Consider the following 12,120-nt stretch of genomic DNA (forward strand, 5'->3'; position numbering starts at 1 on the left):
TATAATCAAAGTTGTGGCAGGCGAGATAAGGGGAACACCGAACATTAGCCGGGGTAACCTTTGGTAGCCCACCCCAGGCCTTGGCCATAGAAGATCACTAGTGCGGGCCAGGGCGGCAAGGGAGCGCCTAATAGAACAGAGGCGGGCACAGATGCATTTAAGCAGATGCTTAACTGCTTTGATAAATTGGAGTCTTAGGGCACCTATACACATGATGGACCTCTGCTTTGATGTGTGCTAATTAGTATGCGTGGAGCATGGTAATTACTGTGCTCCAGCAGCCTCTGTGTTACATATATTCAGTAGCCCCACATTTTGAAATAGTGGCGGGAGTGCTTTAACAAAAGCTCGTTGAACAACCTTTAGTTAAGTGCCCCTGCCACCATTTTGAAGTGCAGGACACTGAACACACATGACGCTGTGGGCACCTCCCCATGAGCAGGAACATGTGTTTTTGCTTGGGACAAATAGCAGCAGCACATTTTTGTGCTGCTATTTGTACCCAGCACACCTCTGCACACATGCTCTGGCACACTGCAAATTGCTCCTGCTACAGTAAGGGAGGCTGTGGCTAGCACAGGGCTGGGCAATTATTTCGGGTGGAGGGCTGCTTACTGAGTTTTGGCAAGCCATTGAGGCCTGCATGACAGGCGGCTGGGGGAAGATAAATATTACTTTTCTAAATTTTTTAGGGGCCCCGCGGGCTGGATAGAATGGCCTGGCGGGCTGCATCTGGCCTGCAGGCCACATTTTGCCCAGCCCCGGCACCCCATTTAACTGCAGCAGTCTTACCTGGAGGCCTCCTGAGGTGGCAGCAGCAGCAGTGATCCAGCTGCTCAGTGCCTGGCCGGCAGCCAGAGCCATGCCCTGGCTGGCCAGGGTCCCTTTCTGGCAGTACACACGGCTGCTGTGTGCATCACATCATTTTTTTTGTGTTTATTTTATTTATTTATTAACTTTTTTTTTTTTTTTTTTTTGGCACTGGGAGATCTGCTGTTGCTGCCCTGGGAGGCCCCCAGGACCCTAGGTAGAGACTGCTTGGCCCCAGTCTCCCCTACCTCAGCAGGACCAATTTTACATGTGCCAGAGCATGTATACAGGGGCATGCCAGGGACAAATAGCAGCAACAGAAATATGTACTGCTGCTGCTTGCCCCACAGGAAATGCACATTCCCACACATAGGGATGCACCCCTTTGAATCTCACCAAGCAGGCGCTCCCATTGTTTTTGGGGGTTCTGAAGAACTCTCTGCTGTTTACACACTGGACTGAGTCACCTTTTCTGGATCGCCACACCAGGTGTGTTTTTTGGGAATGTGTTGTAGACACTGGCCCCAAGCAGACAAGAACTATACCATATTATGGAACCCATGAACGGTCTGCAGATGAATCGATCTCTCCCTGCGGAACCTGAAGGCTGGATTGGCTGAGAGAAACCACAGGGCACTAATACATGATGGTGATGAACATACTGTAAACACCCAGTTAGAGATTACGTAGATCTAAATATGAGTACTACATGCTTACTGTCATAAATATTAGCAAGGTGAATGATGGTTCAATGAAATACCATGGCGTCTGTGATGATCAGAAATCTCAGCAAACTTTGTGGACACACAGAAGGCCTGGTTTCCTTGCTAGCAGAAGGTAATACTATCCCCATTCCATTTTCCTCTTTCTCATAGTTTAAAGGTCCTGTATTGCTTTGCATTTCTTGGCCACATAGATTCATAGATGGTAGAGTCGGAAGGGACCACAAAGCATCATCGTGTCTGACCCCCTGCCCCTGGAAGAAAAGAGGACCGAGGTCAGACAACCCCAGCCAGGTGTCTATCAAGCCTTCTCTTGAAGACCTCTAAGTTAGGTGATAGTACCACCTCTCTTGGAAGCCCATTCCAGATTCTGGCCACCCTTACTGTGAAAAATTTCTTCGTAATGTCAGGCCTGAATCTACTCTCCACTAATTTGCACCCATTATTCCTAGTTACTCCTAGGGGTGCTCTAGTAAATAACACATCTCCAATTCCCTGTTGTCCTCCCTTGATAAACTTATAGGCGGCTACAGGGTCTCCCATTCCTCCTTGGCCTCTCTTTGCTTCTTATTTCATCATGATGCTACTGATTGCCTGTGCTTCATTCTAGCTTTCTAAACATTGTCACCTGTGCTGCAACAACTCTTTCAAAGCTCAATTGGTGCCTCGCTCTTTCTGTCTCTCTCTCTTCTGTCCCCCTCTCCTACAGCAAAAACCTATTTTGGTTTCTTGCTCAGATCTGTGTATGTGGGTTTCTTGACCCAGTTGCAACCTCTTTGATAACCAAGCAATGCATACACAAGCTAATGGAGGGTAAAGTAGTAAACCATCTTCATTGTGCTTCTTTATTTAAACCTGATATGCCTGAATATATCCTCCATAACTTGAAAATGTGTTTAGGGCTCTGCCTTTACAATAACTCATCTAATCATCTACTAGCATTTACACATGTCCTGCTTGAGCTTCTTGCGCAGTGCCAGAAAGAATTTGTAGGGAGTGCTGACACGTGAAAATCTCTCTGAAAGCATATACTGCCTATGATTTAAAATGTTCAAAGTTATAATGCCCTTCATTTTTCAGGACGTTAGCACATATTTGTTATATGTGATCCTATTAAAGTGGCATGAGCACAGCTCAAGTTTGAAGGTTTTTCAGAAGTGGGAAAAATCCACTTAGTGTAAATGTTAGTATAATGACTTTAAGATTTCCCAACAATCCGATTCTTTGTTTATGTAATTTCTTTGTCTATTTGAAACATTACTGCTGGCAGGCTGTACTTAGTTTTTATTTCACTAAGATTATTCTAAAGGTTTCTCCAAATGCATTTCTTGCAGAACACTTATTCTGACCCAGCTTTGTTCTTTTTGATATACATAATATAACGTTTCTACTTCCTTTTCCAGGACTACACTGGACAATAAGTATTAGAGCTTGAGTTTTCATCGTTAACTATGAAGGATTGCTAACTGAAAGGTTATATGATCAAATGAACCAAAGCCTTCTATTTGTTACACAAATACTCCACTAGATGTCATCATGAATCATCTTAAATGGGAGCGTACAGATTATCCATGTGTTTAAATTGAGGACATTGATAAGAGTAGAGTTTGTGCCTTGATTTCCTAGAAAAGCTTTCTCTTTGGTCATCATAATGAACAATTTTATTAGCTGTGTCCTGAAACAGACTTTTTTACTAGTTTTTTTTATAGCTGAAGTATGTGGAAAATATTTTTTGTAGTGTAAGAGTGATGATGTAGCTAAGAAGGTCCAAAAATTGGGGGAGAGGCAAAGATTTCTTAGGGTGATATATTTTTTGGAGCAACTTTAAAGATTTTTTTGTCAGGATAGCTTTTAATATAATCTCATTGAATGCCTGTAGACATGTGGGGAGCTTTAGTTAAAGCCCCCTTACCCCCATTTTGAAGTGTGGGGATGCCGATACACAAGTTGGTGGGGGCACTTTAATTAGAGCAAGGAAACTGGAATTACATGAAGACAAGACCTGGGAAGGAGTCTGCTGTTGCTTTAAGAATTAGGTAGTAGAGCTTGTCAAAAGTTTAAGAAGGGAGAAGTATTCCAAAATTAGTCACCGAGAAAATAACATCAGAGGAACTGAAACAGAATGACCTTGAGAGAAAATATGGTTATATCATGTCATATGTAATACATCACTTTTCTTGGCCACTTCCTTTTCTGGGGATAATTTTTGTGGTTCAAAAATAGCCTACCAATGTATTTGACTGGTTTGGGACACAATGAACTTTTTTTCTTCCTGATGTGGATTGTGGTCCCATTCCTATGCATAAGCAGTGGTGTAAGCAGTGTCTGGCAAGCGGGGCACCAATTCAGATGAGGGGATCAGCAGCATTCCACAGTGCTCTGCATCTCTGCTCTCTGGTGCTCAACACCATTATTGCTCAGGGCAATGAAATTTCTACTTATGCCTCTATGCCTAGCAGCAGCAACCCGCCTCATTTGGTATTATTTTTCCTAGGGCTTTACAGGGAAGCAGATATATGGGAATAATCTTCTATATAGCTCACAGAAGTGCACCAGAACTCCCTTTGTCTCATTTGTATGTGATCCTTCATCCTTTTGAGAAACCAAAGGAGAATGAAGCCAAATGTTACTGGACACTCCAAAGACTGTTTGTGCATTTATTGAACACTTGTCTCATTGTTATGACAGTTTGGCATTGAAAACTATTAATTAACTTGCTCTGTTGCTCTTGTTTTTCCTTTTCCCTTTTATGTTCTTTCATCACAATCTTTTTCTTCATTTGTATAAGGTATCTTTTTTGTTTGTTAACTATTCTTCCTCTCTTCCCGCCGCTATTTCCCTTTCTTCTTTTTTTTGTTTTTGTTTTTCTTTCTGTTGCCTTCATAGTCCGTCATTCCTTTCCATTCTTCATCCTTTAATCATTTTCCTTTCTTTGCCCAGTAAAAACTTCTCTCCCATTTACAGACCTCCATTAATTGCATTCTAAGGTATACTGACGCCCACCAATCAAAGAATACAGTGAAAAAGTGTGATTATTTTCACCAATGATTCTACAGTCTAAGTGTGGCTAGTGACCACAAACTAAGCAAACTTTTCTAAAATGCTAGTTCCTTAGACATGACATGAGTCTCCTGCTTGTGATATGGAAGAGTAGTGAGTGAGCCATATTACATGCAAGGATTCATGTGATTACTTGAAAACTTGTCTTCCATCTTTCTCTAACTGGCACACACTTGTGTTGGTGCCTGCTCTTTTGCCACTCAAACAGATGTTTCCATTTACACTTGTATTTGTAAGCTGAGGCCCACTTCACTAGTTGACATTTGTATTAATCTTTCATTGTGTGACCTGACAGACATAAGTGGAAGTTTAGTCGAACACTCGCTTATACATGGACTCCTATTTTATAGTTGTATTCCTGATGCTAATTCTGGTATAGCTGGGTAGTGACGTGGACTGTCACTGAGCACTGTCCTGTTCTTCTGCTCTTCCTCTGTTCTCCAGAGTGACCCCTGCCAGAACTAGGGTACCAGAAACCCCATGCCCACCCATGTTGCTTTTGGTTCTGGCAGGAGGAGACACTCTGGTAGAGCATAGGTGGAGTGGAGAGGAAAGCACTTACTGTCAGTAAACACTCTGCACCTCCTGGTCTCTTTAGGGGCTGTTGTGACCTGTAGTTCTGCTGCCATTCCCACTCCCTGAATAGAGAGGAATGCTCTCATTGAGTCAATGGGTGCTCTTCTATCTGCCTCACTCCCCTGGGGAGTGCATCTATCTGCATGCCATCCCCTGGGGAGTGCTTCTATCTGCATCCCATCCCAGTCTCCGAGTTCTATTAAAGTGAAGCACAAAGTGCTCAAGAGCCTTTCCTACTCCTTCTCCTGCACCCCACTTCCCACACACACAGGGGCAAGAGAGACACTGTGTTATGCTGGAGCAGCTCTCCTGTAATGCTCAGTAGAGTATGCACATGCAGCCAAAGCTTCATTTTGAAGCACTTGTAAATAGTTGTTTCCTATGGGGTTATTTTTAGTGCTTGTACCATTTTCTGCGTACACCTGTCCACTTGCCCTTTGAAGTTTATCAAAGGCATTTGAATGTTATATCTACTTTGAATATTATTATTATGCTTAATATATTATTATTATTATTATTATTATGTCCACACCCTGGGCACATCTACATGAGACATTTACTATGCAATAGATTAATTAGCTGTCCAGCAAACATTTTGGCATCTACACATGCTCCCCTGTTACATTGGAGCAAACTAATTTACTCTGCAGCAGGATAGTACTTGTAAATCCAAGTACTATCCCTCTGAGGAGTTTTTTACTCTGGAAGAGTGCATGTGTAGATGTTGCCCTGGTTGGCTGGGGAATGAGGGTGTTTCAATGCAGGGACTGTCTGCTGGGTGATTCAATGCTGAAGCACCCTTTTGTCTCAGCCAGTCCCTCTGTAGCACCTTGAGTCAGGGGGAGCAGCTCCGGGCTGGCAGGCTCTCCTGGGGTCTCCTGCCAACCAGGACTGCTCTGCTCCAGCTCAGTGTGCTGTGATCCTGGGTGCACATGTAGATGCACATCCAGGAGCAATAAACTCCAGAGCTGTACATTAATAGGCACGTGTAGACGCATCCCCACACCCAGTTTCAAAACTAACCAGCCTGCCTCTGCTTAATCTGCAGTTGCGCATCTGCAGCCATTTTTCAAACTACTGAGATTTTACATGTTGGAAGTTTGGGCAGTGAATGTGTCAGTAGCTTAAATTTTCAGAAATCTTGCAGTCAGTTCAACACATGTCATGACTGAACAACAAGCATGAATGAAAGTACATTTTTAAAAGTATCACTTATTTGTAAAGGGAAGACTTTAAAAAATGTTCACCATTTGTCTTATTCTGCCTCGACCAAAGTGACTAGGAGTTTACCAGGATTCAGTGGACGTATGACACCAAAAATGAGTACTGTGGAAAATGCCCAATCCCTAAATGTTTATGATGTAACCCTGACTATATGGTGTGACTGACTGAATCTGCCATTCAGACACTGAGGGAGTCATGTGACTGACAGTCATACTTGACTTTGCTCTGAACTTACTTACTGAATCAGCTTTCCAAGAGGTGAATGTTGTAGTTGGAGGAATAAGTGCTCAGTGTTCTTGCCTGAACTGGTTCACTTCTTGTTCAGAGTAATTTTCACTCTAAGTACAGGTTTTCCATTTAAGTCCTATTTTGAAGATTTAAGTGGAGTTTAGACCTTATGCTGGCCAACTGCATAGGGATAAAAGTCATGGGTTTTTTTTTTTAGGCTATTTCTTTTTAACCTAAGACTGGAATCTACAAATCTGCTACCTGAAGACCTCCCGAACGTATGTTCAAGGACACAAACATTTATGATTTACTCAAGGTCACAGTTTGAGCAAATCACAAGCACACATGGAGTGCTCAGAGTGAATACAAAATTGTTAGCTTAATTCTGTGAGCTGTGAACTGGAATTGAACTCTCTTGTAGACCTCTCCTCTATAGTTTTCATTTTGACCTTTTCTTTTGACAAGAAGTGGGCTGGACTAAATATAGTATACTTTTTCCATATCAAGACAAGTTCAAAGTGTTCTGTTGCAGTGTTAGATTTTGAAAAAAAAAGTCCTCTAACTCTACAAAGATGCTCCAACCACAGTGTCTTGAGAATAAACTTCTTGATTATTTTGGTTGACTTTTTCCGAGGTGTGTGGTCTATAGGCTACTTTGTGCTTTAGAGGTGAACCGAAGTTTAAAGATAAGCTTGGCAAAACTGCCACATCTCTGTCTGGTTCTGGCACAGGACAGTATTGAAAGTTTTGATAGCTCAGAGTTTATAATATTGCACTCAAAAAACCTTAATTTTATTAGGGAAAGAAATGCCTACAGACCTATAACACTAGCAATTTAGATGGTTAACATAACTAAGTGCAGGGTCTCAGATTTTCTAAGAAGCTTAATCAGTGCTACATACATGTACAAAGAGGCAAGGATTTCTTAGGGTGGTATCTTTTTCTTTCTTTGTTTTTTTTGTTTTGTGTTTGTTTGTTTGTTTGTGTCACAACCCAGTGATTTTTTGTGCCTCGGCACTATGGAATTTCCTGGCCACATGAGAGCTCCTTTGCACAGCAGAGTGTTCTGCTGCAATTAAGAGCCTGCGTGCATGAGAGAGTTCCCGCCAATTTGCAGTTTCCTTTGCAGGATGCATTTCTTCTTTGCAGCACAGAAATGCACGGTGCAAAGAGTTCCCGCTATTCGGATGCAAATTTGTGCCCCGCTATTGGCCAGTGCTAAATTATTCACACGTGGCGGCTAGTAATTGGCTCGCTGGCCGTTTAAAATTCCGCGCGACTTCTGCCCAAGTTGAAGAGCTTTGAGCACGCTGCAGAGTGCCTCTGAAGTTATCTGACTTGCGGCTGCCGATCGATAGACTGATCACCTATCGATCTTTCTTCCCGTCGCCGAGCGCAACCCCGACGTACCCCTTTCCCCGCCGGCTTCGAATTGCGGACGGATTAACTGGCTTGGGCCCCGCCAGCTGGAACAACTTGTGTGGTTGTTCCGACGACCAGACCACCTGCATCGTGATTGCAAGCGGCGTGAGTAAAGTTTTTTGCAACCAATAAGTTGTGTCTGCCTCTCCATTCACCAGCCCGCCCTGACGTACGAGCGTAACTCGAGTCAGCCCTGGCCGTCCGAGACAGTTTGTTTTTTTGACCAACTGTATAGTTGGGATAGAGTTAGACAAGCTTTTGAATGTAAGGCATTCTTCTTCAGTTCTGAGCTGTTAAAAAAATTAATTAATTGACTTGCTTGGAAAAAAAAACAACTTAGCCAAAACAAACAAAACAACTAAGAAACCATGGATTTGATTGAAGATAAGCTGTTGGAATGAGACTGGTTGCACATGTTGAAGGACAGACAGAGAAGAGCTATGCCCACTGCTTGCAGACATTAAAAAACAAAACAAACAAACAAAAAATGGCGCTTTACTTTAACTAAGCATGTTCTTGTGCCGAGCCCAGCACGTGCCCAGGAGAGGTAGTGCCTTAGTTAGACCCAGGTCGCCCGATGTCTGTATAGATCAGGCACTTTAATGGGACTTTTTTGGTGCTTTTATCTAATAGCCAATTGACTCGGCTTTAGATAAAAGTGCCAAAGACGCCAGGTCAAAGTAATGCTCAGCTTCTTCCAGTAAAGTGTGTTTACTTGTGGCTGAATGGGAGTGCAGTTTGGTGCCCTCTGGGGAGATCTTCATCAGGGCTTGGTAGTCCCTCCTTCTCACTTCCAGCCACATGGAAGTCATCTGCCTATATCATTTGCTTGCTTTGAAGGTAGGCAGGGCTGTGCAGCCCTGGACAGTCTGGGGCTCTGGGTGGGACAGGGAGAGGAGTGATATAGCTGGGATTTAGTTTAGGACCAGAACTGGGGAGAGGTGGCACACTTACGCTTAGGCAGGTTCAGCTGTGGTGATGTTGTGCTATAGTAATGGTGTATTCCTTCTTTCCATACCCTCACTAATTGGGGGCTATGTGAGCATTCATAGATGTGCTTCAGGAGTGTGGGGTGGGGGGGGCACTGTAATTAGAGTGGCTCTGAGAGCAAGTCTAATTAAAGCACCCATGTTCCGTGATCAGTGTCCCCATGCTGAAAAATGGCAGCGGGGGAACTTTACTAAAGCTTGCCAAATAAGCCTTAGTTAAAGTGCCCACAATGCCATTTTTCAGCATGGGAATGCTGATACATGTGATACTGTAGTCTGCTGGGGTGCGGTAATTACTATGTTCCAGCAGACTCAATTAAGACTGGAGTCTGCTCTGATACACAGTAATTTACAGCACATTGGAGCAGCTTCACTGCATGTGTATAGGTGCACTTTGTGTCTGTTTTACTATTTGTGGGCCTTAGTCTTATACTGTTTAGGGGAGATTTTTGGCTGGTGTACATGTAGAGATCCCCATGAGGCAGCACTAGAAGAGGGTCCCTTCCCAATGGACTGGTCTAGGTGGTAGCCGCCCTCAATTGGTTTGTTAATGACTGAAACTATTAACTGTATGGGTTTACAGTTGTTAATGTTCAGTGGCTAACACTGAAGTTGTGCTTAGCACATTATAGTTGTGTTTATCCCTTTCTTCCTGTAATAAACCCTGTTTATTATGTTGCTTGTGAGTGGGGAAGTTTTTGTTCACCTTAGAACATCCAGTTAAATTTTAAGGTTTCTGGGTTGGGGCTTGAGCCAGGTTGATAAAGTTGGGGTTGGTGTAAATGGGAACTTGGCTGTTGTTACTGCTGTCCAGGGCCTAGCGGAAAGGTTTTACATAATGTAAATGTAACCTATGTCAGTAAAAAAGTTTTTGGTTTTCACTAAAATTTGCAGATTGTCATTTAAAAAAGGCATTTTTTGGGTCGGGAACCCTAAGCTTAATGAAAATCTTTAATGGGAGTTAAGGGCTTAGTTTTTTTGGATTCTTTTAACAGTATAATTTCTGGCAATGCTTCCTCTCCTTCCTTCCTCCCACCATTCTAGCCACTGTCTAAGCAACAGTAACAACTCTAAAATGTTAAAGTAAACTGGGACAGTAACATAACTTGTGGGAGTGAATGGGGTACCAGCCCAGGTCATCAATTTAGTGAAGCTGCTAGAACGGTGTCCCCCACCTCTCCTCCTGAGAGTCTGCACCCCAGCGTTAACGCATCACACTGAATAAATGGACATCACACTGAATGAATGGACATCACACTGATACTGTAGCCGCAACAACAAAGGCTAGCAGACTATACCATGGCAGCAGCAGCCAGGGACCTTTTTGAGTCCCTGAAGCAGGTAAGAACTGCATGCCCTTCCTGTGCTTTCATAGATTCATAGATTCATAGATGTTAGGGTCGGAAGGGACCTCAATAGATCATCGAGTCCGACCCCCTGCATAGGCAGGACAGAGTGCTGGGTCTAGATGACCCCAGCTAGATGGTTATCTAACCTCCTCTTGAAGACCCCCAGGGTAGGGGAGAGCACCACCTCCCTTGGGAGCCCGTTCCAGACCTTGGCCACTCGAACTGTGAAGAAGTTCTTCCTAATGTCCAGTCTAAATCTGCTCTCTGCTAGCTTGTGGCCATTATTTCTTGTAACCCCTGGGGTCGCCTTGGTGAATAAATACTCACCAATTCCCTTCTGTGCCCCCGTGATGAACTTATAGGCAGCCACAAGGTCGCCTCTCAACCTTCTCTTGCGGAGGCTGAAAAGGTCCAGTTTCTCTAGTCTCTCCTCGTAGGGCTTGGTCTGCAGGCCCTTAACCATACAAGTGGCCCTTCTCTGGACCGTCTCCAGGTTATCCGCATCCCTCTTGAAGTGCGGTGTCCAGAATTTCACGCAGTACTCCAACTGCGGTCTGACCAGCGCCCAATAGAGGGGAAGTATCACCTCCTTGGACCTATTCGTCATGCATCTTTCAACATCTCCTCCCCACCCATGCTTAGTGGCACCTCTCCCCTCAAGAATCCCACATAGGTTTGTTTGCTTGGTTTGTTTTTGACTAGAGAAAAGATAAATGCTATAATTCTTTAACCTGCCATAAGCAGATAGCAAAGGAGGGGAATGTCTTTGTGCTCTTTTTCTGATGACTGAAAATAAACTCATGACATCTTTCTCCAAATAAATGTGCAATACAAAGCCTTGATCTGCACTTTTTGCTGATGGATCAAAATTTTCATATCAGATGGAGCATCGACATGAGTGGAGAGTTTAGTTCTGCTCCTCCTAACCCTTCATTTGGGAAAACCTTTTTTGTTTTGTTTTTAAATATGTAAAAAGGAAAAAAAAAACTTTCACAGAAAGAGCTTGGCTTCCAAAATGCATGTTGGGAATTTGAGTAAAGAGAGACAAATATTTTAGCATTCACTCCACCCTGAAACCTGAAGATTAGGGTATAGTTTGTGATGCCATCATCCAAATTAATCCTCTAGCTACAATGAACAAATCAATACCTGATATGTACAATTTTCAAGAAAACATCCTTGAGGGGTAAAAACCTTTGAAGGTTTATGCATACAAAACAAAACAAAAAATACAAACACAACACTCCCCCTCTCACTTTCCTCTTAGAGCAGCCAAGAATAAGTTAGAACTGTCCTCTTAATGTATGGAAAATTTAAGCAAGAACTTGTTTTTCAATCTTTTTTGACATTCAGTGACTAAAACTTCCTCTCTTAAAAGCTCATTTGTAAGGATCACACCTCTTGATATAATCTCATGGGAAGTTCTGGATAAGAACATTTAGATTTTCCACCTCTGGTCTATACTCTTTGTCTGGTGTTTCACATACGTTTCATAACCACAAAGGGAAGGCTGACAGTCATAAAGCCCATTACTTCAGCATGTGGGCATGAAGCAGAGGTTTTAGCATCATATAAGTTGCTGAATTTACAATGCTTCAGTTGTCCACTGGCCTTAATGAAGAGTGATATTTCTAATATGCTTTCGTGGTCAACCTTTCTATTATACATGGCTGCCCTATATTTGAAATTTTGCGCTATTTTTCTAATTACTCTTGGAGATAATCAGTAAGAAACACTCTT

Source organism: Alligator sinensis, unplaced genomic scaffold, assembly GCF_000455745.1.
Source record: "Alligator sinensis unplaced genomic scaffold, ASM45574v1 scaffold761_1, whole genome shotgun sequence".
Classification (NCBI taxonomy): Eukaryota; Metazoa; Chordata; order Crocodylia; family Alligatoridae; genus Alligator; species Alligator sinensis.